The sequence below is a fragment of the Ranitomeya imitator genome, chromosome 2, assembly GCF_032444005.1.
Source record: "Ranitomeya imitator isolate aRanImi1 chromosome 2, aRanImi1.pri, whole genome shotgun sequence".
Classification (NCBI taxonomy): Eukaryota; Metazoa; Chordata; class Amphibia; order Anura; family Dendrobatidae; genus Ranitomeya; species Ranitomeya imitator.
In genome coordinates this window covers 302395733-302416348 of record NC_091283.1, presented here as the reverse complement: position 1 = coordinate 302416348, position 20616 = coordinate 302395733, and the positions used below count along the sequence as shown (strand labels likewise).

Below are 20616 nucleotides of genomic sequence, written 5' to 3'. Positions count from 1 at the left end.
CCTTTAATGTCTCCGCCACCTCCCACAATACATCCTACATTATTCTTAGTTGTTTTCCTTGATGTAGAATGAACCTACAAGGAAAGAAAGGGTTTATTTTAATTCCGATATTTTGGTCCCATTGACTTGCATTGGGATCGGGTATCGGTATCGGCGATATCCGATATTTTTTGAATATCGGCCGATCCCAACCGATACCGATACTTTCCGATATTGGAAGGTATCGCTCAACACTACTGATGATTACAATGTGATTATATATATTTATTTTTTTGCCCCCGTCTTCTTGGTATTGTGCCTTCTCTTTGGTTTTCCTTCCCCTCTACCATTTGGTATATTTATATTTATTTCTAATAAATCTATTTAATTTATTTGGACATTTGTTCGGTTTCTTTGTTCTCTTCCTTTGCATCACCTTGACAAGTCTGGGGTGTATTGAAGCCTTGGACTTCCACCAGGTCAGTGGGTCTTCAGATCGTTGTATAAGGGGTTCTTCAACATAACTTCTTACTTCAGTTATGGCATCTGCAGTGGGATTCCTTCTTTCGGTTTCTCCTGTTGCCCTTTCATCAAAAAAATTCCATACAGAAGACACTTGTTGAGCCACTTCTAATGACGTTGCTTCTTCTCTCCCTTGGTCTCCTGGTGAAGCTGGTTGGTCGCTGAAGCTGCATTTGGCTGCTGCTGCAGTTTTTTTTAAGTGCTTCATCAGCAGCTCGACCATCATTAAAGGCCAACCTTTTGAATCGTGGATCCAATATGGTGGATTCAGACAGTAAAATGTTTTATTCCATTCTATGGAACCTTCTGTCCATAGATGTAGTAAGTGAGGTCAGGAGCTCTGTTGCCTGTGATGTGGCTACAGTTCCATCTGTCTGATGTTGGGCAGTGACTCTCTGCAGACCTGTTATGAAAGGTAATTCAGTACCACAATGGACATAGAGGTCAGCGCACATACAGTGACCTGGCAATAACCCAAAAAACAAGAACGAGCTCTGAGACGTGGGAACTCTGTTGACCGCAATCCCTAATCCTCTCCAACCACACTAAAGGCAGCCGTGGATTGCGCCTAACGCTCCCTATGCAACTCGGCACGGCCTGAGAAACTAGCTAGCCTGAAGAAAGAAAATAAGCCTACCTTGCCTCAGAGAAATACCCCAAAAGAAAAGGCAGCCCCCACATATAATGACTGTGAGTTAAGATGAAAAGACAAACGTAGAGATGAAATAGATTTAGCAAAGTGAGGCCCAACTTTCTGAACAGAGCGAGGATAGGAAAGGTAACTTTGCGGTCAACACAAAACCCTACAAAAACCATGCAAAGGGGGCAAAAAGACCCTCCGTACCGAACTAACGGCACGGAGGTACACCCTCTGCGTCCCAGAGCTTCCAGCAAGCAGAAAAAAACAAATTGACAAGCTGGACAGAAAAAAACAGCAAACAAATAGCAAAGAGGAACTTAGCTATGCAGAGCAGCAGGCCACAGGAACGATCCAGGAGGAAACAGGTCCAATACTAGAACATTGACTGGAGGCCAGGATCAAAGCACTAGGTGGAGTTAAATAGAGCAGCACCTAACGACTTCACCACATCACCTGAGGAAGGAAACTCAGAAGCTGCAGTACCACTTTCCTCTACCAACGGAAGCTCACAGAGAGAACCAGCCGAAGTACCACTTGTGACCACAGGAGGGAGCTCTGCCACAGAATTCACAACACAGACTCCTGCACAAAATGAGCATTTTAGAGGAGGTCACGTACCTTAGAAAGAGAAAACAGTAATTTTTTAATACAACAAACAGGAGAATAACAAAAAAAGCAAAAACAACGTCACCATACTAATCAGGTACGGACTGGGGCTGAAATTCAGCCCTGGCATTTGAAATCACACAGGCCCATGCTGTCCCCGTCCCCGTCCCCATGAACCAGATGGGATGTATTACGAATATTACCCTGGATGGAGAAAAGGAAGATTTTCTACAAGACCAATATTTCTAATGATACCCATGGCCTGCTGGGGTAAGTGACGGAGTCAACGACTTTGTGCTTCGTCACAACTCTTTAACAGTATGGAACCAGAAACCAGTGTTTCTGGTTCTGTAATTGTTCTCTTATTTCTACAAGACTAGGGAGTCCACCACTCCTTATGGGTCATTTGCATCAAAGCTGTTCCATCCAGCATGTCCACATGAAAATTCCCTCTCTGAACCCTGCTTATACAGGTACTATACAGATGATCAGGTTTTTAAATACATCAGATAGGGATTATATACATTAGGTAGGACTGCTCTATATGGGTATACCTTGACGATTGGTGGAGCAGCTTAGTATATATTTTTTTGCAAAAAAAGTATCAACTAAATACCCTGTTTTTTCCATCTTTTGACTAGCACTTGCTTATTACTGTGATTTTTTTTTTTTTTTTTTTGCAACAGAGTATTTTTGACCTCACTGTGCTCTTTTATGTCTTCTTAACAGTATGGGTAGCAAACAAGGCAGCCCATGACCAGACAGGCTCTTCTGGCATTTGCAATAACATCAGAAATGTGCCCTAAGCCTGGGCAAGCCCTTTAACCTTTAGCTTTAATAAATTATTAAATGTCTATTGTACCTTTCTGCACTGATCTCCACAGTGACCTGTTTAAATGGCTCCAACACAGTGCACGCCTCTCTCACTACTTCCCATTCTTCTTGGTTTAGCGTTTGAACAGGTGCAGAGATAATGGCCAGGGTTGAGATTATTGCATCTTTTGACTCCAGAATTCGTTTAAGCATATAATATGATGAATTCCATCATGTAACGCAATCTTGTTTGAGCCAACTCGGACATACTCATCTGTCGTTGAGTAGACTTCAGTTTTTCTGTGGCTATTGTGCTCTTATGGAAATATTCCACTATTATCTTGACTTTGCCCACAGTGGGCTTAATAACCTTCATGGAATCTCTCACTATCAGATTAATAGTATGTGCCAGACAGGGGTTGTGGGCCCAATTTAGATTTCTAATAGCTTTTGTTATGTTAGCCGCATTATCACTAACACAACAAACTTTGCTTTCTATTTGCCAAGCTTTTGCGACTCTTAGCAGTTCTTCTGCCATTCCTCTGAAGTGCGTCTTTCACACAACTCACAGTCCAGAAGACAGGACACCATCTTATAGTTTTCTATGAAATGGCAGGTAACTGACATGAATGCAGTGGTGGTCCAGGATGTCCAGCAGTCTGTTGTCAGGCAAACTGCTGTAGCTCTTTTAACCCTCTCCTGCATTGAGTCACCTTCTCTGTTATATATTCTCGGAAGGACTGTCTGGGAGATGGTTTTCCTGCTTGGAATATTATACATAGGATTGAGAGAAAAAATTAATTTTCTAAATCCTTTGTCCTCCACAATTGAAAGTGGTTGAAAATCTCTGGCAATCATTGCAGCCAATTTCTCATCTACTGTAGCTTGCTTTAATGGTATCATCGCTGTACTTATCATAAACTGTAGAAAACACAGATGCACCAATAAAAAAATATATATAAATGTAATAATAAATATAGATCTAAAATGAACAATACCAGTGCTCTGTGGAAAGATAGTGACTAAACACTAAGATAAGGATCAACCACAACAACCATACCATGGAACGCCAAAGGAGTGAACCCACACAGAGGATAAATGTCAAATAGCCTTTATTAAGGTGAAGTGGCAACAATGTATAAAAAAATCAGGATTAAAAAAATATATATGAACAAGTACGTGAATTTTATGACAGGACAATTAGAAAAATATTATACAGTTATCATAATAGATATAAGTAGGTGACCTCCAATATTAGCTGATACAGATAATAAAAATTATTAAAAAATAAAAACCAGTGTATAAAAAAAATGTATACAAAAAATGAAGTGTAAAGAAACTTTACCAATAATTACTTGTGCAAAAAAACAATATATATGTGCAAAGCTACATAATAAAACAGCACACAGTTGCGGGCTCAAAAAAGCACGAATAAAGTGCACAGTACAAAAAATATACCATGTGCCAAAATATGAATGTGCAGAGCCACAGAATAGAAAAGCACAAAGCTGCAGGCTCAAAAAAAAATCAATAAGGTGCAGTGTGCAAAAAATATAACTTGTGCAGAGAGATGGGCGATATGTGAATGCAGAGCCACAGATTAGAACAGTAATATATATGTGCAAAGCTACATAATCGAACAACACACAGTTGCGGGCTCAAAGAAGCACGAATAAAGTGGAAAGTACAAAAAATATACCTTGTGCAAAAATATCAGTGTGCGGAGCCACAGAATAGAAAGGCACACAGCTGTAGGCTGAAAAACAATAAAGTGCAGTGTGCAAAAAATATAACTTGTACAAAGAGATGAACAATATATGAGTGCGGAGCCACAGATTAAAGCAGCACACCGCTGCAGGCTCAGAAAGACACACCGATAAAGTGCAAAGGACAAATGTCCGAAAATGGAGGTTATATCTGCAGAATACCTGTGAGGAGGGTCACCAAGTCCCGTCACCGTGCACCCCGACGCGCGTTTCGGAAACACTTCCTTCCCCTGACGTATTTTTCGGACTATAAGAAGCACCGGACCATAAGACGCACCCCAAATTTGGGGTGAAAATTGCAGAAAAAAAGATTTTTTATAAGATGGGGGTCCGTCTTTTTGTCCGAATGTACAGTATCTTACCTGAGGGATGGCGGTGGCAGAGCAGGGTCACAGGAGGCATGGTGTCGGTAGAGGTGGGGTGATGCGGTGTGGCGTGCACCTGAGCAGGGTCCCTTCCTGCTTAGGTGGGCGATGCCACAGCCTGGTGTCCATGGGAGGGTTGCAGCAGTGATTACCGGCAGAGGTGCTGGGCTGAGGAGGTGCTGGGCTGAGGAGGTGCTGTGAGAGGGGTCCCCGGGTGAGGAGGTGCTGGGCTGAGGAGGTGCTGGGCTGAGGAGGTGCTGTGAGAGGGGCCCCGGGCTGAGGAGGTGCTGTGAGAGGGGTCCCTTTCCCCGGTGAGCTTCAGGAAGATGGCCGCCCCCACCGATAACAACAGGATTCACCCGCCTCTGCTTCTTACCGGGCTGCTGCATCACCTCACCGGAGAAAGGGACCCCGCTTACTGCGCCTCCTCATCCCCGCACCTCTGCCGCCATGGTAAGCCTGCATTGCGACTATTAGACGCACCCCCAATTTTCCCCCCTTTTTTTTTGGGGAAAAAGTGCATCTTGTAGTCCGAAAAATACGGTAATTATTGGTAAAGTTTCTTTACACTTCATTTTTTGTATACATTTTTTTATACACTGGTTTTTATATTTTAATAATTTTTATTATCTGTATCAGCTAATATTGGAGGTCACCTAATTATATCGATTATGATAACTGTATAATATTTTTCTAATTGTCCTGTCATAAAATTTGCGTACTTGTTCATATATTTTTTTAATCCTGATTTTTTTATACATTGTTGCCACTTCACCTTAATAAAGGCTATTTGACGTTTATCCTCTGTGTGGGTTCACTCTTTTGGCGTTCCATGGTATGGTTGTTGTGGTTGATCCTTATCATAAACTGTGTAATCGAGCTTTGAGTTGTTTCAACAGGTTGGGGATTAGGCTACTTTCACACTAGCGTCGGATTCGGCCCGTCGCACAACGGGTGCAGCGGATGCATTTCTCCGGCGCATCCGCTGCCCCATTGTGAGGTGGGGGCGGAGTTCCGGCCGCGCATGCGCGGTCAGAAAAAGCGGTCCGTCTGGAGCAAAAAATGTTACATTTAACGTTTTTTGCTCCCGGCGGTCCGCCACAACACGGCGCAACCGTCGCACGACGGTTGCGACGTGTGTCAATACGTCGCAATGCGTCGGTAATGTTACTCTATGGGGCAAAAACGCATCCTGCAAACAACTTCAAAAAAATGCCAGTGTGAAAGTAGCCTTAATTGGAGCAGGAGGAGTGGCTGGTGCTGTAGACATTACTGCTGAAACTGTTCCTGAAGTAGAAGCACTGACTTCATGTGCAGCAGCCGGAAGGCTAACCTGACCACGATCTTGCCTTCTTCCCTCTGTTGTTTCAGTTGGATGCAGCAATCTCAGATGCCTGTGAAGGTTAGTAGACCTTGCTCGGAATGAAAGTTTTTTTTTTTTTACATTCTGCCTTTATGTTGTTGATTTTTTTTTTTTAAATGCATCCAAATGTCACTTCTTTTTTGACACTCCGACATTTTCTTGTCTGTTATTGGTAGGCAGCCTTTCGTGTAAGTGGTATACTGCAAGGATAAGAAATGTAATAAAGCCATGTGCAGTAAAAATAGTGATCTGATAATTAACCAGTATTAGCCCAGTATGACATCTATTCCCCCAGACTAGTACTTCTTCTATCCTTCCAGTAGATGGGCATGGCACCAGGAGATGGAACAGGATCCTTGATGCAAACAACTGGCTAAGACGATGGTGCAGACAACAAGGATTTGGATTCCTGGACCACGGTGTGAATTACTGGTATGATGGACTCCTCTCCAGAGACGGACTACACCTCAACAAACCTGGGAAACACACATTCGCCAGAAGACTCGCTACACTCATCAGGAGGGCGTTAAACTAGAAGAAGAGGGGACGGGAAGAAAAACATTAGACTCGTACAAAGACGACCCAGGAAAACATACTCAGAAGGGAGGTAAGAACATTTCTAAAACAATCCACAGCGAGGAGATTGGAACAAAACAAAATCCTCTAAACTGCATGCTCGCAAACGCCAGAAGCCTGACAAACAAGATGGAAGAACTAGAAGCAGAAATATCTACAGGTAACTTTGACATAGTGGGAATAACCGAGACATGGTTAGATGAAAGCTGTGACTGGGCAGTTAACTTACAGGGTTACAGTCTGTTTAGAAAGGATCGTAAAAATCGGAGAGGAGGAGGGGTTTGTCTCTATGTAAAGTCTTGTCTAAAGTCCACTTTAAGGGAGGATATTAGCGAAGGGAATGAAGATGTCGAGTCCATATGGGTTGAAATTCATGGAGGGAAAAATGGTAACAAAATTCTCATTGGGGTCTGTTACAAACCCCCAAATATAACAGAAAGCATGGAAAGTCTACTTCTAAAGCAGATAGATGAAGCTGCAACCCATAATGAGGTCCTGGTTATGGGGGACTTTAACTACCCGGATATTAACTGGGAAACAGAAACCTGTGAAACCCATAAAGGCAACAGGTTTCTGCTAATAACCAAGAAAAATTATCTTTCACAATTGGTGCAGAATCCAACCAGAGGAGCAGCACTTTTAGACCTAATACTATCTAATAGACCTGACAGAATAACAAATCTGCAGGTGGTTGGGCATTTAGGAAATAGCGACCACAATATTGTGCAGTTTCACCTGTCTTTCACTAGGGGGACTTGTCAGGGAGTCACAAAAACATTGAACTTTAGGAAGGCAAAGTTTGAACAGCTTAGAGATGCCCTTAATCTGGTAGACTGGGACAATATCCTCAGAAATAAGAATACAGATAATAAATGGGAAATGTTTAAGAACATCCTAAATAGGCAGTGTAAGCGGTTTATACCTTGTGGGAATAAAAGGACTAGAAATAGGAAAAACCCAATGTGGCTAAACAAAGAAGTAAGACAGGCAATTAACAGTAAAAAGAAAGCATTTGCACTACTAAAGCAGGATGGCACCATTGAAGCTCTAAAAAACTATAGGGAGAAAAATACTTTATCTAAAAAACTAATTAAAGCTGCCAAAAAGGAAACAGAGAAGCACATTGCTAAGGAGAGTAAAACTAATCCCAAACTGTTCTTCAACTATATCAATAGTAAAAGAATAAAAACTGAAAATGTAGGCCCCTTAAAAAATAGTGAGGAAAGAATGGTTGTAGATGACGAGGAAAAAGCTAACATATTAAACACCTTCTTCTCCACGGTATTCACGGTGGAAAATGAAATGCTAGGTGAAATCCCAAGAAACAATGAAAACCCTATATTAAGGGTCACCAATCTAACCCAAGAAGAGGTGCGAAACCGGCTAAATAAGATTAAAATAGATAAATCTCCGGGTCCGGATGGCATACACCCACGAGTACTAAGAGAACTAAGTAATGTAATAGATAAACCATTATTTCTTATTTTTAGTGACTCTATAGCGACAGGGTCTGTTCCGCAGGATTGGCGCATAGCAAATGTGGTGCCAATATTCAAAAAGGGCTCTAAAAGTGAACCTGGAAATTATAGGCCAGTAAGTCTAACCTCTATTGTTGGTAAAATATTTGAAGGGTTTCTGAGGGATGTTATTCTGGATTATCTCACTGAGAATAACTGTTTAACTCCATATCAGCATGGGTTTATGAGAAATCGCTCCTGTCAAACCAATCTAATCAGTTTTTATGAAGAGGTAAGCTATAGGCTGGACCACGGTGAGTCATTGGACGTGGTATATCTCGATTTTTCCAAAGCGTTTGATACCGTGCCGCACAAGAGGTTGGTACACAAAATGAGAATGCTTGGTCTGGGGGAAAATGTGTGTAAATGGGTTAGTAACTGGCTTAGTGATAGAAAGCAGAGAGTGGTTATAAATGGTATAGTCTCTAACTGGGTCGCTGTGACCAGTGGGGTACCGCAGGGGTCAGTATTGGGACCTGTTGTCTTCAACATATTCATTAATGATCTGGTAGAAGGTTTACACAGTAAAATATCGATATTTGCAGATGATACAAAACTATGTAAAGCAGTTAATACAAGAGAAGATAGTATTCTGCTACAGATGGATCTGGATAAGTTGGAAACTTGGGCTGAAAGGTGGCAGATGAGGTTTAACAATGATAAATGTAAGGTTATACACATGGGAAGAGGGAATAAATATCACCATTACACACTGAACGGGAAACCACTGGGTAAATCTGACAGGGAGAAGGACTTGGGGATCCTAGTTAATGATAAACTTACCTGGAGCAGCCAGTGCCAGGCAGCAGCTGCCAAGGCAAACAGGATCATGGGGTGCATTAAAAGAGGTCTGGATACACATGATGAGAGCATTATACTGCCTCTGTACAAATCCCTAGTTAGACCGCACATGGAGTACTGTGTCCAGTTTTGGGCACCGGTGCTCAGGAAGGATATAATGGAACTAGAGAGAGTACAAAGGAGGGCAACAAAATTAATAAAGGGGATGGGAGAACTACAATACCCAGATAGATTAGCGAAATTAGGATTATTTAGTCTAGAAAAAAGACGACTGAGGGGCGATCTAATAACCATGTATAAGTATATAAGGGGACAATACAAATATCTCGCTGAGGATCTGTTTATACCAAGGAAGGTGACGGGCACAAGGGGGCATTCTTTGCGTCTGGAGGAGAGAAGGTTTTTCCACCAACATAGAAGAGGATTCTTTACTGTTAGGGCAGTGAGAATCTGGAATTGCTTGCCTGAGGAGGTGGTGATGGCGAACTCAGTCGAGGGGTTCAAGAGAGGCCTGGATGTCTTCCTGGAGCAGAACAATATTGTATCATACAATTATTAGGTTCTGTAGAAGGACGTAGATCTGGGTATTTATTATAATGGAATATAGGCTGAACTGGATGGACAAATGTCTTTTTTCGGCCTTACTAACTATGTTACTATGTTACTATGTTACTATGCTCCTGTCAAACCAATCTAATCAGTTTTTATGAAGAGGTAAGCTATAGACTGGACCACGGTGAGTCATTGGACGTGGTATATCTCGATTTTTCCAAAGCGTTTGATACCGTGCCGCACAAGAGGTTGGTACACAAAATGAGAATACTTGGTCTGGGGGAAAATGTGTGTAAATGGGTTAGTAACTGGCTTAGTGATAGAAAGCAGAGGGTGGTTATAAATGGTATAGTCTCTAACTGGGTCGCTGTGACCAGTGGGGTACCGCAGGGGTCAGTATTGGGACCTGTTCTCTTCAACATATTCATTAATGATCTGGTAGAAGGTTTACACAGTAAAATATCGATATTTGCAGATGATACAAAACTATGTAAAGCAGTTAATACAAGAGAAGATAGTATTCTGCTACAGATGGATCTGGATAAGTTGGAAACTTGGGCTGAAAGGTGGCAGATGAGGTTTAACAATGATAAATGTAAGGTTATACACATGGGAAGAGGGAATCAATATCACCATTACACACTGAACGGGAAACCACTGGGTAAATCTGACAGGGAGAAGGACTTGGGGATCCTAGTTAATGATAAACTTACCTGGAGCAGCCAGTGCCAGGCAGCAGCTGCCAAGGCAAACAGGATCATGGGGTGCATTAAAAGAGGTCTGGATACACATGATGAGAGCATTATACTGCCTCTGTACAAATCCCTAGTTAGACCGCACATGGAGTACTGTGTCCAGTTTTGGGCACCGGTGCTCAGGAAGGATATAATGGAACTAGAGAGAGTACAAAGGAGGGCAACAAAATTAATAAAGGGGATGGGAGAACTACAATACCCAGATAGATTAGCGAAATTAGGATTATTTAGTCTAGAAAAAAGACGACTGAGGGGCGATCTAATAACCATGTATAAGTATATAAGGGGACAATACAAATATCTCGCTGAGGATCTGTTTATACCAAGGAAGGTGACGGGCACAAGGGGGCATTCTTTGCGTCTGGAGGAGAGAAGGTTTTTCCACCAACATAGAAGAGGATTCTTTACTGTTAGGGCAGTGAGAATCTGGAATTGCTTGCCTGAGGAGGTGGTGATGGCGAACTCAGTCGAGGGGTTCAAGAGAGGCCTGGATGTCTTCCTGGAGCAGAACAATATTGTATCATACAATTATTAGGTTCTGTAGAAGGACGTAGATCTGGGGATTTATTATGATGGAATATAGGCTGAACTGGATGGACAAATGTCTTTTTTCGGCCTTACTAACTATGTTACTATGTTACTCTGTAGCTTCACTGCTATAGTCATTCCCTCTTGGACATTATTTATCTGCATCCGTATTTTTTCTGCAAACGCATGGAACTGCAGCCTGATCAGGATTTGGTTGGAAATGTGAAATTCTGACTTCTGGAGGCAGAGGGGAGAGAGGAGGGGAGAGACTGGTGAAAGTGAAATAAAAAAAAAATATATGGTTCTCCGAGCCTGCGCAGTATCACATCCACATGCAGATTGGACGCAGGCATCCTGATTCGGGGGCGTCTACATTGACAATCATATGTTTTTGGATGCGCTTCCACGTATCAGGATGTATGCAGATTTTTTTTTAACACCCAAAATTCGCAACAAACTGCATTTTGGGAGCACATGAAAAATCCTGATGCAAACGCAGGTCCATGCGTCCATATGTTAAGTCTAGGGATGCAATCTGGATCAAGATTGCTACACATCACAACATACCAAAACACTAGAGTGAAAGCAGACCCACCCGTGCAGCCCCAAATCAGGTGCCCCATGTTATATGCATGCTCTTAATACATTTTATTAACACACTATAACATAGGGCACAAGCTCCTCTAGTGCGGCCGTTCACTGTATGACAGCACAGCAGGCAGAGTCTACATTATGTCTGCATCCTGCTCCCTTACAATGTCATCACTTTCCCATACAGCACATCCCTTGCTTCCAAGCATGCTTAGTCCCAAATAACGGATCCATGCACATGGAAGCACACGTGTTGTCCTGGATCCGTGCTCCATGGTAATTCCAGACGTGTAGCCACAGATCCGTGCATGTCCGTGTGCCTGCGTGTTTTTCAGATGACACAGAACTGCAACAAGTTGCATTTTTGTGCGTCTGGTAAAATATGCAGATACACGGAATCCGAGGGAAACCGGTGACAACTGGATGCACACGCAGGACCCATCCGAAAGAGACGAAAACGGATCCGCATGCCTCCATATTCACACAGATTGCAAAACATGCAAGTGTGAAACCAGCATAACTCTATACAATGATTGGAGCTGTACTAAATCTCGCCACAGGTTTTGTCTAAAATCACTTTATAAATTACTTACTCTCCCCTCAGCAGCAACTGACGTGCATATCCTCCTCCCTGTAGTGTTGTTGTCCTCTGATGTCTTGCAAAACACAAGAAAAAGAATGCCCATATACATAGGGAACACCCAAACAAATTAAACACTCAATTTATTATGGAAAAAACATGACACTACAAACACAACAATTTAAAAACATTTAAAACAGTTCTGAAAATCCACAAAGCCCATGTCCAATAATATGGATCATGGACATCCCGTAACTACCAAAAATATGCTTGATGCTGTGTACATGGACTCAACAATAAATGTTAAATACAGAAAATAAATATATCAATAAGAGCAGCCCCCATCTATTCACAGTACCATATAAAATATGTGGTGGGAAAGGGTATATATATATGCATATATGTCCTGTACAAAAAAATTAAAAAAAATGCATACACGGACACAAATAAATATACGCAGGCTTTTTTAGCACACAATAAAGACCATGCTCGGACAAAAAGGGGATAATAGTATCCAAGATGTAAAACAAGGTCTTGAAAGGAAACTTAAATGACACTAATGACCCAACTGTGTGTATCCGGTCCAATGCCCCTGTCCGGTTGCTATACAAAACCTGTTATCCACCTAACAAATGAAGAGCCAGAGAAGGAGGCCAGTGCTCAGATCCCATGAATGGGACACCTGGAAGTCCAGCAAAGAGCCATGTGAGCAAGAGGTAGTAGCGGGTGAACCCCACGCGTATCGCCACTAACAATGTGGCTTCTTCAGGGGAGAAAGTTCATGTGCACCGTGTCAAATAGATGTGCTATATATACCAACTATCGCTAATTACAAAAATGAATCATCTGGAGGAGAACTACCTGGAGAGCATGGTCCATTTTGCAAAGACAGTGCAGGAATCTGCCATCTTGTTTTTTCACCGCGGATTGTCAGGGACAATAAAGTTGATTTAGCTCCAAACTGCGCATGCGTCGGAACGAAAATGTATGCAGCTGCGCATTAAAGGTCTAATAATTAAAGTTTGCTGAGAATCCAGTGCAGGCGCAAAACATACAATTCCTGTATGAGCAGCCGGTGAACCGGCAACAATCACCCAGTATACCCACAAGACAGGAAGGTTGAGCCCAACAAAATCATTTTTATACCCTGCCATATAAGAAAAAAAAAAGGCACATGCACACACAAGTAAGAAGTATCTAATTAACTGAAAATCATAGACTTATATGCAGATGTATATATGTATAAATACATATACACAGTGCCCAAGATGGAGGGGCATAATTCACTTTGCCTGAATTAAAGAAATATGATGATAACTAGATGGTGGCCAGATTCTAACGCATCGGGTATTCTAGAATATGCATGTCCACGTAGTATATTGCCCAGCCACGTAGTATATTGCCCAGCCACGTAGTATATTGCCCAGTCACGTAGTATATTGCCCAGCGACGTAGTATATTGCCCAGCCACGTAGTATATTGCCCAGTGACGTACTATATCGCCCAGTGATGTACTATATTACCCAGTGACGTAGTGTAGCTACGTAGTATATTGCCCAGTGACGTAGTATATTGCCCAGCCACGTAGTGTATTGCCCAGCCACATAGTGTATTGCCCAGCCACGTAGTGTATTGCCCAGTGACGTACTATATTGCCCAGTGACATACTATATTGCCCAGTGTCGTAGTATAGCTACGCAGTATATTTCCCAGCGAAGTAGTATACAGCACAGAGCCACGTAGTATATTGCCCAGCTACGTAGTATATTGGCCAGTCATGTAGTATATTGCCCAGCTACGTAGTATATAGCCCAGCCAGGTTTGTCACAGGTTAAAAAATAAACATATACTCACCTTTCCGAGGGAACCCTTGTAGTCCACGGCAGCTTCCGGTCCCAGGGTTGGTATGAGCGCAGGACCTGTGATGACGTCGAGGTCACATGACAGTGACTTCATGGCAGGTCTTTGTAGCGCAGGCGCGCAGGGCCTGTGATGACGTCGCGGTCACATGACCGTGACGTCATGGCAGGTCCTTGTCGCGCAAGCGCGCAGGGCCTGTGATGTCATCGCGGTCACATGACCGTGATGTCATGGAAGGTCCTTCTGCCACCGGAACCTGCAATGGAAGATGGCAGGTGGCGCGAGTGGCTACGGAAGGTGAGTATAGCAGGGTTTTTTTTTATTATTATTTTTAACATTACATTTTTTACTATTGATGCCGCATAGGCAGCGTCAATAGTAAAAAGTTGGGGACACACAGGGTTAATAGCAGCGGTAACGGAGTGCGTTACCCGCGGCATAATGCGGTCCGTTACCACCGGCATTAACCCTGTGTTAGCGGTGACCAGACGGGAGTATGCGGGTGACAGGCACTGACTGCGGGGAGTAAGGAGCGGCCATTTTCTTCCGGACTGTGCCCGTCGCTGATTGGTCGCGGCAGCCATGACAGGCAGCTGGCGAGACCAATCAGCGAATGAATAACCATGGCAGAAAGAAAGAAGTGACCCTTAGACAATTATATAGTAGATAAACGTGGGCTTACAGAGAAAGAGATATATATATATATATATATATATATATATATATATATATATATATTATATTGGAAAATGGGAGCTGACTAAAGTCAACCAGGAAAATTTTCTTGAATACAATATAACCCCTATGCCTACATATCGAAAATATTGAGGAAAGAAAAATAAGGATGTGAAAACTAAATAAAGAAAGAAAAAAAAAAAAAGGGATCTTTATCCAGTAATATCTTCATCCAAAGGTAGATTTTAATACTATGGTAATTATCCATAAAAGCCAGAGAATAGCAGTTCTTCGTTCAAACCGTTGGGAGTGGTACTTTTTAAATCATAAATCCAACGTGATTCTCAGCGAAGTAACTCCTTTGTTAAATTTCTACCCCGAATATTACCCTGCACTTGGTCTACCACCATTACATGTAGACCCTGAAGTCTACTCCCATGGCATTCCAAGAAGTGAGAGGCCACCAAGGTGATAGGCTTATCCTTCTCCAGGTCTCCTTTCGCTTTTCCAATGTTGGATATGTGTTGCTGTATCCTTCGATGAACCTCATGACTAGTCTGGCCCACATAAATCCTGGGACAAGGGCACACCAGAAGATAGACCACATTTTTTGAACGGCAGTTTGCATAAAACTTGGTCTTGATGTTTTCTGGGAAAATAGGTAGGGTGATGTTGTTATTGGCAATCATATACATACATATAGTACATCCTCCACACGGAAAAGTGCCCACAAGTCGACTGCCTGTACCCAATCTGCTGGCGGTCCTCCTAAAGTGACTACTAGTAAGATGGTCTTTTTATGTTTTTTGCTTTTCTTGCTATCATTCTAGGGGTGTCAGAGATAAAGGGCCTCAGCTTTGGTTCACTGAGTAAAATGCCCCAATATCTACTTAGTACATCCCAAATGACCCGCCACTGATTGTTAAAGACCGTTACCAAGTTGGTGGTGGTAGGTCGGTCCCGGATTTTTGGCTGCAGAAGAGCCTGCCTATCACTAGAGGCTGAATGTTGAAAGGCTTTAGTACTAACCCTCCGAGGATAACCTCTCTCAGCTAGACGCATCGTAAGATCTGATGCACACTCACGGAAATCGGTATCCATACTACAGTTTTGTTTCACCCAAAGGAACTGACCTTTAGGCAAGTTGTTCCATAGATGTTGGGGGTGAAAACTGGTAAAGTGTAGTAAGTTGTTCTTGGCGGTCATCTTTCGGTAGAGTTTTGTCTGTATTCGGGTACCATTTTTCATGATTTTGAGATCCAGGAAATCCACTGTTGATGTAGAGAGAGAGGCTGTCAGAGTAATATTGAGAATATTACTATTAAGCTCTCTAACCCTTTTTGGCTCTTTTTATTCTATTCACAGTACCGTATTATTGGCAAGGAGGAGGGATTTTTTTTCCTCCTTTTGCGCCTTTTAACAACCATTTATATCTGAGCCTTTGGGTATATGACTGCCAGCTATGTATGTTCTTTATCTAGCTCTATTTGGTCATGCAAAAATCTTCAATTATGCTTCATAGTCTTTCTTTTGAAGCATTGGACCAATGTTTGGACTATTTTGGACTTGTGTGTACTGATCCTTTTTTTGGACTGTTGGCTTGCTCCATTCTCGTTCTTGCCTCTACATAACACTGAACAAGCGTTGAAAACCATCATGGACTAATGGACTTTACTACGTTGAATTTTATATTTATCTATTTTTATTTTTCCATTTATATATTCTCTTTGTCAGTATCTTATCAAGTGCAATTGTAGTGTTCAATATCCTGGATTTATAAGGGTTAAAATCAATGTGGAGTTTTACACTCAGTATGTGATCATATGGGGATGCAATACACACAAAATATATTATTTGTTATTTAAAATATATTTATAATAAAGTAATGCTTTGGAATATCTAGCCATACGTCTGTATGTTTTTTTTTTTTCTTTTCTTTATTTAGTTTTCACATCATTATTTTTCTTTCCTCAATATTTTCGATATATGGGCATAGGGGTTATATTGTATTCAAGAAAATTTTCCTGGTTGACTTTAGTCAGCTCCCATTTTCCTGTGTGTATATGTGTATATATATATATATATATATATATATATATATATATATATATATATATATATATATATATATATATATATATATATATATATATATCTTTATCTGTAAGCCCACGTTTATTATCATTATATTTCTTTAATTCAGGCAAAGTGAATTATGCACCTCCATCTTGGGCACTGTGTATATGTATTTATACATATGTACATCTGCATATAAGTCTATGATTTTCAGTTAATTGGATACTTCTTACTTGCGTGTGTATGTGCCTTTTTTTTCTTTTCTTATATGGCAGGGTATAAAAATGATTTTGTTGGGCTGAACCTTCCTGTCTTGTCGGTACACTGGGTGATTGTTGCCGGTACACCGGCTGCTCGTACGGGAATTGTATGTTTTGCGCCTGTGCTGGATTCTCAGCAAACTTTATTCTATTCCTCAGACCTTTAATGCGCACCTGCATACATTTTCGTTCCGACGCATGCGCAGTTTGGAGCTAAAATCAACTTTATTGTCACTGACAATCCGCGGTGAAAAACAAGATGGCAGATTCCTGCACTGTTTTTGCAAAATGGACCATGCTCTCCAGGTAGTTCTCCTCCAGGTGATTCATTTTTGTAATAAGCGATAGTTGGTATATATAGCACATCTATTTGACACGGTGCACATGAACTTTCTCCCCTGAAGAAGCCACATTGTTAGTGGCAATACGCGTGGGGTTCACCCGCTACTACCTCTTGCTCACATGGCTCTTTGCTGGATTTCCAGGTGTCCCATTCATGGGATCTGAGCACTGGCCTCCTTCTCTGGCTCTCCATTTGTTAGGTGGATAACAGGTTTTGTATAGCAACCGGACAGGGGCATTGGACCAGATACACACAGTTGTGTGTTAGATAGTGTCATTTAAGTTTTCTTTCAAGACCTTGTTTTACATCTTGGATACTATTATCCCCTTTTTGTCCGAGCATGGTATTTATTGTGTGCTAAAAAAACCTGCGTATATTTGTGTCCGTGTACGCATATATATATATATATTTTTTTGTACAGGACATATATGCATACTGTGTATATATATATACCCTTTCCCACCACATATTTTATATGGTACTGTGAATAGATGGGGGCTGCTCTTATTGATATTTTTTTTATTTGCCCCTCCTCCTCACTGGCAGGAGCACCCATCTTTTTTGTTAAGAAGGATGGAACTCTTAGACCATGTATTGACTATCGGGAGCTCAATAAGGTGACCATTTGGAATTGCTATCCGTTACCATTGATTCCTGAACTGCTGGAAAGAGTGCTAAGATCTTCTCCAAGTTGGATCTTCGAGGAACGTATAATTTATTTAGGATTCGCTCTGGAGATGAATGGAAAACTGCACTTAGATGTCGGTATGGGCATTTCGAATATCTGGTGATGACTTTCGGTTTCTGCAATGCTCCGGCAACCTTCCAACATCTGGCTAATGATATTTTCAGAGATCTATTGGACCATTTTGTTGTGATTTATCTGGACAACATTTTAATTTTTTCTGATTCTTTGCAGGAACATCAAGAGCATGTTAAAACCGTCCTGAGGTGTCTGAAAAAGAATCACCTCTACATTAAGCCTGAGAAATGCGAATTCCATTGCAATGAGATTTGTTTTCTGGGGTATGTCATCTCTCCACAGGGGCTGAACATGGAGGAAAGTAAGATCCAGGCCATTCTTGATTGGCCCGCACCTAAAAATGTCAAGGAGGTCCAGTGTTTCACCAAATTCGCAAACTTTTATTGGCGATTTATTCATCATTTTTCTGAAATAGTTCAATCAATTACACAGCTAACCAAGAAGGAAAAGACTTTCTTGTGGTCTGCACAGGCTCAGGAAGCCTTTGATTGTCTTAACTCCCGCTGTACTCCTGCACCTGTATTGATTCACCCTAACCCGGCACATCCTTACATCGTTGAAGTGGACACCTCAGACTGTGCTCTAGGGGCCATTCTCTCACAGAGAATGGGAGACAAAGGTTTTTTAAATCTGTTTTTTTTTAGACTCTGTTGCAGAGAAGAACTACGATATGGGAGATGAGGAGCTTCTAGCCATTATTGCTGCATTTAAGGAATGGAGGCACCATCTGCAGGGGGCAGCACAGCAAGTTTATTGTGCTCACGGATCATCTCAACCTGGAATTTCTTAGATCTGCGAGATGTCTTTCTCCTCAGCAAACTCGATGGAGTCTATTTTTGAACCAATTTAATTTTGTCAATTCGTACCACCCAGGTTCACATAATGGGAAAGTGGATGCTTTGTCCCAAATCCGCACCATGGATTCCGTACCTGGGACCCCGTCTAAGACCGTCTTGTCTGATGCCAACTTTGACTGAGTCATTCAGAATAAGGACTTATGGAAGACCATTAAGGAGGCCTATGACGCTGATCCATTTCTCGCCAACCCGACTGCTGACGTGAACTTATTTCTCAAACGGCATGTGGGTCCGATATCAACGTTCCAGAGGCCATAAAGCTGCAAGTCCTCAAGTTTGTCCGCGATTCCAAGTTGGCGGGTCACCGGGGGGTAAAGAAGACACAGGAGTTTCTGAGACTTTTTTTGGGTGGCTTACCTGTCTGAAAGACGTGAAGAGCTACGTTCTCTCTTGTGAGATCTGTGCATATTTTAAGACTCCTCATGTATCACCTACTAGACTACTTCAACCACTACCCATCCCCTCTCATCCTTGGGGGTCTATTTCAATGGACTTTATAGTCGAATAGCCCACCTCTGGGAGAATTCTTTTCTAGTGGTTTTAGATCGCCTTACTAAAGCTGCTCACTTCATTCCCTGCAGTGGTCTTCCCTCAGCCAAGGAGACGGTAGATCTGGTCATCTAGAATGTGTTACGGCTGCAACAAGTTCCGGACGAAATCATATTCGATCCGGGAGTGCAGTTTACGTCCAGGTTCTGGAAGGGATTGTCACGATCCATGTTTGGATCTGTGGCAGATCTGGTTTGCTTCAGTTAAAGACCTTTTTTCATTTCTGGTCTTCGGGGGTTAATACAGTTTCTTTCCCCCGGTGGCCACTGATGTTATTGCATTGCTTCTAGCTCAGCTGATGCTTGTGATGACCACTCCCTCCATCCTTTAAAAGGTCACCTGGTTCATCAGCTGACTGTCGGTGTTAGTTCATTGTTCAGCGACCAAGCCAGGAGTAGAATCTAGCTGGGATCTGCTGATCTTCTGCTGTGTCCGTTTAATCTGGTGTTTCTCCCTGTTGTGCTGTTTCTTGCAGAATTAAGCTAAGTTTGGGTTTCCTTTTCATTGTTTGTTTTCCTGTAAGTTGTTATAGTTTACACTGGTGCAGTCCACTCTTGGGGGGGGAGTGGGGGTCACTATAGGGTCTGCATAGGAGACAGGGTTACGCTGGTGGCTCAGGCCTCCCTACCTTCAAGGGTACCCCCGAGATGAGGGTTAGCCATGGCCCCTATAGTGGCAGGGACAGGTGCGGGTTCCAAATACGCCATCCTGCCCCTTTATCACCGTACTCGGCGTGACATTAACACCGACCTGCACATTTTTTCTGGTGAGCTATGGCTCAGATGCAGGCCTTTGTCCAACTGCTTCAGATCCTCACCGACGAGTTTAAGGTGCTGCGTGGTGAGGTGGTGCAGCAGCTGCAGCAGTTGGTGGGGTTTTGGGCTTCGGCCCAGGTAAATGCTCAACCTGAGCCCAAGTTGTCTCTTCCTGACAGGTTCTCTGGTGGGAGAGATACATTTTTGGTTTTTAAGGAGGCCTGTAAGTTATACTTCAGGCTCCGCCCTCGTTCATCAGGGAGTGAGGAACAACGGGTGGGAATCATCGTTTCCCTTCTTAAAGGTGATCCCCAATCCTGGGCCTTTTCCCTGCCGACCGGTTCTCCATCTTTACGGTCAGTGGACGAGTTTTTTGCGGCTCTGGCGCTGGTGTATGGTGACCCGGATGGCGTCTCCTTGGCGGAATCCCGTCTCCGTAAGACCAAGCAGGGGGCTCGGCCGGCGGAGGAGTACTGTTCAGAGTTCAGGAGGTGGGCCACTGACACTCAGTGGAATGACCCGGC

General features: G+C 42.5%; 1 protein-coding gene across 2 annotated transcripts in view; it reads left to right on the top strand.

The window, feature by feature from the left end:
- The window catches only part of LOC138663368 (oocyte zinc finger protein XlCOF7.1-like), a 90354-nt gene that overhangs the window by 28128 nt on the left and 41610 nt on the right, over positions 1-20616 (top strand). The window contains exon 2 of one of the 2 annotated variants that reach the window (XM_069749542.1): positions 6375-6661. The exons of the other annotated variant lie outside the window; for it this stretch is intronic. The gene's annotated coding sequence lies outside the window, so the exon portion shown is untranslated. The remainder of the gene's footprint in view (positions 1-6374; positions 6662-20616) is intronic. 2 annotated transcript variants of the gene reach the window in all.